This window comes from Chrysochloris asiatica, unplaced genomic scaffold (genome assembly GCF_000296735.1).
Source record: "Chrysochloris asiatica unplaced genomic scaffold, ChrAsi1.0 scaffold00172, whole genome shotgun sequence".
NCBI lineage: Eukaryota > Metazoa > Chordata > Mammalia > Afrosoricida > Chrysochloridae > Chrysochloris > Chrysochloris asiatica.
Window position 1 is genome coordinate 7,209,331 of NW_006408690.1, and position 12,784 is coordinate 7,222,114.

The window sequence follows — 12,784 nt, forward strand, 5'->3', positions numbered from 1 at the left end:
TCAATAATTTGCCCAGAGAATCTTTCAGTAATGAATGTCGAGGCTTGAATTTTTTTCTTCAGTTCCCCCAGCTTGAGAAATGCTGACCGTGTTCTTAACAAACAAACAGTGTTGTGGTTAGACCAAGAGAGGGAAAATTCAGGAGGCTCCTGCAAGCCAAGGAAGTCACCAGGTGGATGGGGAAGGGGTGTGACAGCTGAGATTGCAGTCCTAGAAGGAATTCCTATAGGCCTAGATATTGCTGATGTTAAGTGCCTCCCATCTGGAAGAAATTAATGGAGGTCCTTCATATTGCTGGTTTCAGTGTCAGTCAGACTGGAGGGCAGATGGGCACAGGTTCTTGCTACTCTAATTCTGGTCTGGAGGCTATGTTGGTTCTGGTGGTCTGAAGCTGAGACAACCTGAATCCAGGAATCAAGATGGTACAGCGGACACCTGTCTCACACAAATCAAACAGTATGGCTCAGAACTCCTGGAGAGCAGGGTCTGTGATGTAGAAAGGTGAGGAGGGGGGCTGACTTGACAAAGGTTATCCAGGAGAGTGTGGGGAGCAAGAAGGAATCCAACCTTGTCTGTCGCACACATCAATCTGTGCTCTCAGTCCACCATCTATCTGTCTCTCGCTTACAAATGTTCAAGATGACTGTGCCACACCTCTCCGATAGTCTATTAAACAATCGGTCTCCATCTTTCATTTTCCCTGCTCAGCTTCTGCCCTGGAATGTGTTCAATACACTTTTCTAACTCTTCTTAGAAGCTCAGTGTTCTAGGTTTGTCCTCAGTGGCTGTTTTAATTGGACTTCTGTATATTTGTTGTTGTGATTGTTATTAGGTGCCATTGAGTTGGTAACGAATCATAGCAACCCTATGCACAGCAGAATGGAACACTGTCCTGTCCTGGGTCAACCTCACAATCGTTGCTATGCCTGAACCCATGGGTGCCACCATTGTGACAAACCATCTCTTTGGGGGTGTTCCTCTTTTTCTCTGACCCACCATTAACCAAATATGGTATGTTGTTGTTGTTGTTAAGTGCCATCGAGTCGGGTCCGACCCATAGCGACCCTGTACAGGGTTTCCGAGGGTGTAAATCTTTACGGGAGTAGAAAGCCTCATCTTTCTCCCGCGGAGTGGCTGGTAGTTTCGAACCGCTGACCCTAAGGTTCGCAGCCCGATTCGTAACCACTACGCTACCAGAGCTCTTCTCCTAATAATATGTCCAAAGTATGAGAGGCGAAGTTTAGCCATCCTGCTACCAAGGAGTATTCTGACTGTACTTCTTCTAACACAAATCTGTTTATTCTTTTGGTAATCTACAGTACTTTTGGTATTCTCCTCCAATACCATTAACTCAAATGTATCAATATATCTATGGTCTTCCTTATTCACTGTCCAACTTTCACATGCATAGGAGGTTATTGAAAATACCATGGGTTGGGCCAGGTACACCTTAGTTCTCAAACTTACATCTTTCCTCTTCAACACTTTCAAAAGTTCTTGTGCAGCAGATTTCCCTAAAGCATTATGTCCTCTGATTTCTTGAATGCAGCTTCCATGATTTTGATGGTTGATCTGAGCAAAATGAAATATTTGACAACTTCAAGCTTTTTTTTTTTTTCCGTTGATGGATATTGTTTATTTGTCCAGTGTTGAGAATGTTTATTTTTTTTATACTGAGATGCAACCCATACCAAAAACTGTGGTCTTTGATCTTCATCAGTAAGTATTTTAAGTCCTCTTCACTTTCAGCAAGCAAGATTGTATTGTATCCATATTGCAACTTCTTAATGTTGTTGTTGTTGTCAGGTGCCATCAAGTCAGAACCGACTCATAGTGACCCCATGCACAGCAGAACGAAACAGTGTCTGATCCTGGGCCAATCTCACTACCACTGCCACACTTGATGCCATCTATGATGCCACCTGGCCAATCTATCTCGTTGGGGGTCTTCCTCTTTTTCTCTGACCTTCCATCTTACCCAGCATGACATCCTTCTCCAGAGACTGTTCCCTCCTGACAACATGTCCAAAGTATGAGAGACGAAGTTTAGCCATCTTGGCCTCCAAGGAGCACTCTGGCTGCACTTCTTCCAAAACAGATCTATTGGTTCTTTTGGCAGTCCATGGCACTTTTAGTATTCTCCTCCAACACCACAATTCAAAGGCTTCTTAATGAGTCTTCCTCAAATCCTGATGCTTCATTTTCTTCATATAATCCAGCTACTCAGATTATTTGCTCAGCATACAGATTGAATATGTATGGTGAAATAATACTACCCTGGCCAACCTTTCCAAATTTTAAACCATTCAATGTTCCCTTGTTCTGTAAGAAAAACTGCCTCTTGCTCTATGTTCAGGTTCCTCAAGAGAACAATGAAGTGCTCCAGAATACTCATAATTCATAATGTTGTCCATAGATTGTCATGATCCACATCACTGAAAGCCTTTGTGTAGTCAATATAGCACAGGCAAACACCTTTCTGGTATTCTCTGCTCCAGCCATGATCCATCTAATGTCAGCAATGACATCCCTTTTTCCATGTCCTCGTCCAAAACTGGCCTGAACAGGTGGAAATTCTCTGTCAATGTAAGTTTGCAACCATTTTTGGATTTAGTAAAACTTTACACTCATGGGATATCAGTCATATTGTCCAGTGATTTCTGCATTTCGTTGGGTCAACTCTCTTTGGAATGGGGACAAATAAATACCTCTTCCAAAGTTTTAAGCATAGATTAGTGAGTGCCTCCAGTGCTATATCACTTTGTAGTAAGATTTCAATATGTATTTCATCAATTACCATTGCCTTGTTCTTTGCCATTACCTTCAATAAACTTGGAATTCTTCCTTCAGGAAATTTGGCTCTTGATCATATACTACTTTTTGAAGTAGGTGAGCATTGAGTGTTTCTTTTTGAGACAGTGACAATGTGTATTGCTTCCATCTTCTTTTGATGCTTTCTGCATTATTCAATAATTTGTCTGGAGAATCCTGCAATATTGTAAGTCGAGGCTTGAATTTTTTCCTTCATTTCCCTCAGCTGGATAAATGCTGAGCCTGTTCTTCCACTTTTGTTTTTCTAACTCCAGATTTTTGCACATTTCATTATAATATTTGACTTTATTTACTCGAGCTGACCTGTGAAATTTTCTGTTCAACTCTTGTAACCCCTCACTTCTTCCATTTGCTTTTGTATCTCTACTCTGGAGAACAAGTTTCAGAGTCTCTCCTGACATCCATTTTGATCCTTTCCTCCTTGTCTGCTTAATAACATGTTTGCTTTCTTCCTGAATGATGTTCTTGATGTCAATGCACAACTCTTTGGGTCTTCAGTCTTTAGTATCTAATGCATCAAATCTGTTCTTCAGATAATCTCTAAATTCAGGTTAGATATGTTCACAGTCATATTTTGGCTCTTCTAGACTTATTTTCATTTTCTTCAGCTTCAACCTTAATTTGCATATGAGAAATTGGTGGTATTTTCCACTGTTTGTCCTGGCCTTGTTTTTGCCTGATGTGATAGAGATTTCCAACCATGTCTTTCCACACATGGCGTCAATTTGTTTCCTGTGAAATCCATCTGCTGAGGTCCATGTGTATAGTTGTTTTTTAACTTGTTAAAAAAAAGTCATTTGCAATGAAGAAATCATTGGTCTTGCAAAATTCTCTCATACAATTTCTAGTATCACCAAAGCTGTATTTTCCTACCACTAATCCTTCCTTTTTCTTTCCAACCTTTGCAATCCAATCGTAAGATATTATCAATACATCTCGATTGCATGTTTGATCAATTTAAGACTGAAAAAAATTGGTAAAATTCTTCAATTTCATCCTCACTGTCTTTTTGTGGTTGGTGTGTAAATGTGAATAATAGTAGTATTCACTGGTCTTCCTTGGAAGCGTATGGATGTTATCCTTTCACAGACAGCATTGTATTTCATGGCAGATCTTGATATATTCTTTTTGTTGATGAATTCTACCCCATTCCTCTTCAATTTGTCATTCTGGTATAGTAAACCTTGTGATTTTCAGATTCAAAATGACCAATACCAATTAATTTCAACTCACTAGGATATCAATGTTTATGCATTCCATTTTATTCTTGACAATTTCCAATTTTCCTAGATCCCTACTTTGTATATTCCATGTTCTGATTTTTAATGGATATTTGCAGCTATTTCTCTTCATGTTAAGTTGTGAAGCATCAGCAAATGAAGGTTCTGAGAGTTTTACTCCATTCAGGTCATCTTGGTCACGTCTACTTTGAGATAACAGGTCTCATCCAGTTAGATTATGAGTGTCATCCAACCTGAGGGGCTCATCTTCTGGCATGATCTCTGACAGTGTTCCACTGCTATTCATAAGGTTTTCAGTTAAAATTCTGAAGTAGTTCGTCTCTGCTCCCTTCACCTGGAAGCACATAGGAAACATGTCCTAAGTGAGTAACCCTGCTGGTATTTTAAATACCCATGGCATAGTTTCCAGAACCACAGAAACACACATGCCACCACAGTATGACAAACTTACAGACAAGTGGTGGATGTTTGCTTTAGAGGGTCTGTAAGGCATGTTTGACTAGTCTACCATCTTCAATAATAATCAGTTTTCTAATATTCCTTAAATTCCCAAATGAAGACATTTTAAAGAAACCAGCCAAGAGAAATTACGAAGAAAGATTAAATCATTTGTGAAGTAACAGATAGGTTTGTTCTTAGGACTAAGGTCATGTGGCTACCTTGAAGAAATAGTAAATGGTAAGTGAAAAGTTTCAATTATCTGAACACACGAGTCTTGTTTGAATACTGAATTTTTTGTAGCTAATATTTATTCTAACCAGCTGTGTTGGCATAGTGGGTGATGTGTTGGACTGCTAACTGAAAGGTCAGGACTTTAAATCTTTCAGTCACTGTGCTGGAGACAGAGGAATTTCTCTGTTCCCATGAAAGATGTACAACCTCAGATACCCTGCACAAGGTCGCTATGAGCTGGAATCGACTCAATGACACACAACAACCACTACCATTATTTCTCAAATTTAAATATTTTGCCATCTTCAAGTGCAATAAATGGCACCAAACCAACCCTCCCACAGTACTCTACACAGCCCGGTTCAATAACTCATTGCAATAACCACCATACTCACCATTATGGGGTTTATTAAGGAAGATAACAGCTTACATTTCACAAGCAAATTTCTTCCAATAAGGACAGCCTCTTCTCAGCTGTGTCCACAGACACACCTCTCTCTGCCCAGACAATCATACAAAGCTCCTGTAGGGCCACTGACAAATGCTCAAAGTACATTAAATTCCACTATAAGCTTCAATTTGAAGGCACCCAGCTGTAGCTCCTTATTTGAACAAACCTAACTCCACAGTTAAGTGCTTTGGGGCACACTAATCTACAAATGAGGCTCCTGCCCAAACTCATTCAGCTTTACTTGATGTATGGCCTGAGAAGCCCAACACTATCGTCTGTTCTGGCTTTTGACTCTGTTGGTGTTGCTCCTCTGTATAATGAGTCAAGGAGGTTCAATGTACATAGATCTAAGGGTCCAAAGAATGTGCTCCCCTACTCACTCTTCTAACTAGATGGTAGTGATATCCTCCATTCTGCTTCTCAGAAAATTCATTTTGTACTCATGTTACAATTCCAAGTTTTTCCAATCACAATTCACTTTGTAGACAATCATTCACAACTGAATTATATCATCCTATTAAAATCTTCTTCCACCTCCTGTTAGGCAGACACATTAGGGAAAAAGTCATTTGGTGGGAGTTACCAAGAGTAAGACTAGAAGAGACATATTAAATAATTCACTACACCATACAAATACTTTCAGAGTATAGACCACTGCCATCACATTGACTCCAACTCACAGGGCTCTTTAGGATAGTGTAGAATTGCTCCCTAGGGTTTCTGAAATTAAATACTTAAGGGGGCAGACAGCATCATCTTTCTCTTGTAGATTAGCTTTTCATTTTGAAATAAATAAAATGCAATGAGGGGTAACACACATATATAATGCAATTAATTGATTTTTTTAAAAGAAAACCTAAGTGACAGCAAAGTCTGAAGCCAGTAAACAATAGTCTAATTTCTATAACAGAATAAATAGAACTCATAAGTAGAAGGGTGAGCCCCAAATTATCTACATTTATTTGATTCAACATTTAGAAAAGACAAATACATCATTTTCCAATATAATCACCTTGGCTTTCAGTATACTTTTTCTATCTATCAACAAGGCTTTGCATTCCCTTATTTAACAATGTTTCAGACTGAGCTGCAAGCCACAAATGCACCACTGTCTTCACTCCTTCAGCAGAGTTGAATCTTCATCTTCGAAGGGTTGATTCCAGGGGTCCAAACAGGAAAAAGTCCAATGGAGCAGGTTAAGGCCTATATGGAGGATGGTTTAATACCTCAAAACATAGTTTTTGCAGAGTGTCAGCTTTGTTGGCGGGAGTATGTGGACATGCATTGTCCCGCAAGATCACAATGCCCTTGGATAGCATTCCTCTGCATTAGATCTGAAGTTTAGATCTCAACTCTTCAATGATTTGTAAGCATTGTTGATTGTTAAACATTTGTCCTGATAGTGTTCAAATACTGGCTTTGAGAATCCCAGAAAAGTGTATGCATCAATTTTCCAGCTGATGAATGACTTCTGAATTTTTCTTGATCAGCAATTAAGGATGTTTCTATTTCATACTCTGATGTTAACTCTCAGATTGGTAGAATGAATCCATGTCTCGTCACCAGTAAGAACTTTTTTTTTTTTTTTTTAACTTTTACTTTCCTTAGAGTTTTGGTACAAATTTTGTTTTCAGATATCCACATTCACACCTGCACTCCAATGACCTTGAATGGAAGCACTGATAAGATAGTGCAGCCACAGAATTTTTATTATTACCAGAGTGCAAATAAGTTAACTCTTTTGATTGATCAATCCTCACTACCAAAAAAAATGTAATTTTAAAATTAGGAAAAGTATTTTTTATTTTAGATTTTTTAGTTTTTTTTTAAAATGTTTTATTGTGTATTATGTGATAGTTTACATGGGTAGACATTAACTTTATATTCATTCTATCGCATATTGTTTCATTGCCATGGTTATAATCCCACCCATGCATCATCAAACAACCTGCCCCCCAGTCATCAGCACATAGCCCATCTACCTCTCTGGGTCTAGAGTCCACAGCCGCTCCATCTATCCAACTCATCATTTTGGTCTCCATCTCTGTTATCACTGTTTCTCTGGGTAGGGTCCTTCTCTCTGCTCTTCTCCCTTGATGGTCCCAGGGATCTCTGCTCCTAGACTGCAAAGTCAATCACTCCCCTCCTTTTGCTACAAAACATCTACCTTTACATTTCCAACCCTCACAATCAGTCCTGATAACAATTATTCACTATTGTATCACAAGAAATCTATCCGCATCTCCTTTCATCAGACCCACCCAGACTGATTGGACACTACTCAGTGGAGATTTTACCTTCCTCCACACCCTCTGGATCTAGGTTTCCTCTTGAAAGCTTGTAAGCCTGTCACTTCTTGCCTTTGTAGCCCTACCTCCCCATTTTGAGTAGCCAATGTCCAACTTGCAAATCCCTGTCTACTCTGTGTATGGAGGAAGTGGGAATGAATCTTGCTATAAAGATTTGGTCCCTCTTTTGAGCTACTGCATACATAAGTATAGATCAAATTCATCAAATTGTATCATATTACACTTATTTCCCTCTTCTTTCTTCTTCTAGTTGAGCTCTGATCATCCAGTCATTAAAGCCAGGTCAAGTGGGTATTATCTACAAGTGTGGGTGTTCTTGTGCATATGCCCTCTCTTCTTATTAGCTGGATGCTTCACTCTCCACTCTAGTCCTCTGTGACTATGTCACTAACTCTGGGCCCAAGAGTACCCAGTTATTGCCAAAGTGCTAGGTAACCAGGTCTCCATCCGTGTTTACAGGAGTCTATTGAACATTGTAGGGCTTAGCTCACAGCTTCATTGATGTTGTGGTCACCAAACAGAGAATGTATTCCCATTGAGTCTTAGTCTTAGAAGGAGGGTAGCCCTGCGGGGACCCGACCACTTGCCTTGATGTCTCATGGGTGAACAACTTGCTTGTTCTTGTAGTAATCAGTTGGTCTGCCTATATTGTTTTGTATTTTTCCTGTCAGTCTTTCTTTCAAGAAGTATTTTCTGTTCTTCTAGCCATTTGAGACTGGTCTGCTTGTCCTTTGAAGTGGAAGTTTCCCACATCAGAAGATTCAGGATACTGTTCAGGATTCCACCTATGGTCTTATGTAATGCAGAGGCGCCACAAGAAGCCTCCTTCACTGGGTACGCTGCAGTGAAGAAATATCTGGTGATATTTCTGGCTATTTCTTTCTCTCCCCCTCAAGGGTCTATTTTATAATGATATGCAATGGAAACCAAGATTCAAAAGACAGCCAAGCATCTTAACATTATTTCCCCCCTTTTCCTGATTCCAACCATGTTTCAATCCCTGTATCCCAGAGCCCTGTTATTCCAGGTTTGTCATACATTATTATTTACCTCTGTCCCACTTAGCCCATGCAAACCTGCCTAATTGATCACCCATCCACTTTGTTCTTCCATAACACTTCCCCTTCTTGTGTATTGCCCCCCATCCTAGAACACAAAGTATCCTGTTTCTATTCCTACCCTGTGTTCCACCTTCCCCTTCCTCCCCTCCCCCTACTCCCCAAATCCCATTAACCAGCAAAGAATTCCCTCTGCCCTTAGTATGGGGTATTTTTCTAAGTCTTTTACAGTAGTGGTCCTATGTAGTATTCCTCCTTTTGTGACTGACTAATTTCACTCACCATAATGTCCTCAAAGTTCATCCATGTTATGCGGTGGCTTGCAGCTTCCTTGTTATTCTTCAAGGTAGCATAGTATTCGATTGTGTTTATGTACCATAGTTTGTATATCCATTCTTCAGTTGATGAGCACTTAAGCTGTCTCTATCTTTTTGCTATTGTAAATAGTGCTGCTATGAACATTGGTGTGCATATACCTACTCATATTATGTCTCATATTTCTTGTGGGTAAATACCAAGCAGAGAAATTGCTGGAACCTAAGGTATTACTATTTCCAACCTTCTGGTGTGGTGTCATATTGCTTTCCAAAGAGGTTGGACCATTTTGCAATCCCACCAGCAATATAGGAGCATCCCAGTCTCTCCACATCCCGGCCAACATTTATCCTCTACTTTTTTAAAATTTTATTTTATTTTTTATCTTTGCTGTTATTGCTGGTATGAGTTGATATCTCACTGTTGTTTTGAATCTCTCTAATGGCTAGTGATCGTGAACATTTCTTCATATGTTTGTTGGCTGCCTGGATCTCCTCCTTGGTGATGTGTCTGTTTATGTCCTATAACCATTTTGTAATTGGGTTATTTGTCTTTTTCTTGTAGATGTGTTGTAGTTTCCTATATATTTTAGAAATGAGTCCCTTGTTTATTATGTCATTGCAAAATATTTTTTCCCATTATGTGGGTTCCATTTTTACTCTTCTGGTGAAGTCTTTTGATGCACATAAGTTTTTAATATTTATTTTGTCCCACTCATCTATTTTGTCTACTTTTGTTTGTGTAGTTTTCAAAACGTTTGGTAGTCTGTGTATTCCCTTAATTAGTTCCCTCACATTTGTCCTGATTTTTTCATTCATAGCCTTCATAATTCTGGGATTCACATTTAGGTCTTCAATCCATGCTGAGTTGGTTTTTATATAGGGCATGAGGTGAAGGTCTTGTTTCAATCTTTTGAATATCACTTTCCAGTTCTGAAAGCACAAACTGTTGAAGAGACTATCCCCTCCCCATGCAATATGTTTAGATAATTTGTCAAAAATCAGTTGGCTGTATGTGTATGGGTTAATTTCTGGATTCTTGATTCTGTTCCATTTATCAATATATCTTTCATTGTACCAGGACCAAGCAATTTTGACCACTGTAGCCATGTAATAAATTTTGAAGTCTGGGAGTGAGAGGTTTCCAACCTTGTTCTTCTTCTTAAGCAGTGCTTTGCTTATCCTGATCTCTTTCCTTTCCATATAGTTTGTAATTATTTTTCCATCTCTTTGAAAAATGTCGATGAAATCTAGATTGGGATTGAATTTTATGTGAGACTTGCTTTGGGCAGTATTGACATTTTCACAATGTTAAGTCTTCCTACCCAGGAGCATGGTGCATTCTAACATTTTTGTAGGTCTCTCTTGGTTTCTTGTAATAATAGTGCTTTGTAGTTTTCTTTGTATAAGTCCTTTGTTTCTCTGGTTACATTTTTTCCTACATATTTCATCATTTGGGTGGCTATTATAAATGGTATTGCTTTCCTGAGATCCTTTTCAGCACTGTCATTTTGGTATAGAGGAATCCAACTGATTTTTGTGTCTTGGTCTTATATCCTACCACTTTGCTGAATCTTCCAATGAGGTCTATTAACTTTTCTCCTGAGTATTTGGGGTTTTCTACATATGGGATCATGTCATCTGCAAATATAGTTTTACTTCCTCTTTGCCAATTTGGATGACTTTAATTTCCCTTTCTTGTTGTATAGCTACTGCTTAGAATTCCAGCACAATATTAAATAAGGGTGGTGACAAAGGGCATCCTTGTCTGGTCCCCGTTCGCAGAGGAAAGACTTCTGGCTTCTCTCTATTGAGAATAATGTAGGCTGTTGAGTTTGTATATATGCTCTTAATTATGTTGAGGAATTTCCCTTCAATTCTTACTTTATTGAGTGTTTTTATATCCAGAATGGAGGTTGGATTGTGTCAAATGCCTTTTCCGAATCAATCAATATAATCATGTGGTTCTTTTCTTTTTTCTTATTTATGTGGTGGATTACATTGATCATTTTTGTAATGATGAACCATCCTTGCATCCCTGATATGAATTCCACTGGATCATGATGCATTATCTTTTTTGATGTGCTGCTGGATTCTGTTGGCTAGGATTTTGTTGAGAATTTTTGCATCTATGTTAATGAGGGATATAATTTTCTATCTTAGTGATGTCCTTCCAGGTTTTGGTTTGAGGGTTATGCTTACTTCATAAAATATATTAGGAAAATTTCCATCCTTCTCTATATTCTGGGATAATTTGAGTAGAATTGGTGACAGCTCTTCCCTGAATGTTTGGTAGAACTCACCAGTGAAGCCATCTAGGCCTGGGTTTTTGTTCATTGGAAGTTTTTCGATAACCTGATCAATTTCTTCTTTCGTTATAGGTCTGTTTCAGGTTTTCTACTTCACTCCATGTGAGTTTAGGTAGGTTGTGTTTTTCTAAAAATGTATCCATCTCTTCTCAGTTTTCAAAATTTTGGAGTACAACTCTTCATAGTATTTTGTAAATATCCTTTTGATTTCCTTTGGTTCCATTGTAACATCGCCAATGTGGTTTCGAGTATGTGTTATTTGTGTCTTCTCCCTCTTTTCTTTTGTTAGGTATGCCAATGGTCTGTCAATTTTGTTAATTCTTTGAAAGAACCAGCTCCTTGTCCTGTTGATTCTTTCTATAGTTTTTCTGTTTTCTATCTCATTTATTTCTGCTCCAAACTTTATTATTTATTTTCTTTGGTGGCTGTGAGTTCTTTCAGTTTGTCTGTTTCTAATTGTTGTAGATGCTGGGTTCATGTGTTAAATTTGGATATGTGCATTCATTGCAGTAAATTGTTCTCTCAACACTGCTTTTGCCATGTCCCAAAGATTTTGGTATGTTGTGTCTTCATTCTTATTTGTTTCTAGGAACTTTGTGAATTCACGTTTAACTTCTTCTACTACCCAGTCACTTTTCAGCAGGGTGTTATTCAGTTTCCATGTATTTGATTTTACTTCCTTGGTCTTCCTATTGTTTCTAATTTGATAGCATTGTGGTCTGAGAATATGATTTGTAGTATTCCCAAATTTTAAAATTTATCAAGATTTGTTTTGTGGCCTAAGACATGGTTTATTCTGGAGAATGTCCCAGTCGCTTTTTTTGGTGTCTTCCAACCTGAGGGCTCATTGTCTGGCACTATATCTGACAGTGTTTCTCTGCGATTCATAAGGTTTTTCAGTAACTAAATATTCAGAAGTAGTTCATTACTCCTTCTTCCTAGGCTGCTTCATCTGGAAGCTCATCTGAAACATGTCCACCATGGGTGACCCTGCTGGTATTTAAAATACCAGTTGTATAGCTTCCAGAATCACAGAAACTCTCAAGCCACCAAAGTATGACAAAGTGACTGATGAGTGGTGGCCATTAGCCATTAGACATGCAAATCAAAGCAACAATGAAATATTATCTCATATCAGTAAAAAGAATGAAGTTCAAAAATGCAGATGACAATAAATGCTAGTGATGATGTAGAGAGACTGGGACTCTCCTACATTGCTGGTGGAAATTCAAAATGATACAACTACACTGGAAAAAAGTATGGCACTTCCTCATGAATTTAGAAATAGAAATAGCATATGATCCAGCAATTCCTCTACTTGTAATATAGCCACAAGAAATATGAGCCATGAGTGAACAAACAAGTTTGCAGGATCAGGTAGAAATGCAGTGAGGAGCTCCATCAGCAGCAATACAGAATACTGGACCAAGCATGGTCAGGGAATGGTGCCAGAACTCTGAACCACAAATAAGGGAATATGTAGAAGGTTGGAAGTCTTACAGCTAGGGGAATTTGTAGCATAAACAAAAAATCCATTGCTTTGAATTCAAGATTCTCAGCTGCTACTGTGGCCACCATCTTGGGAGACACCAAGCAGG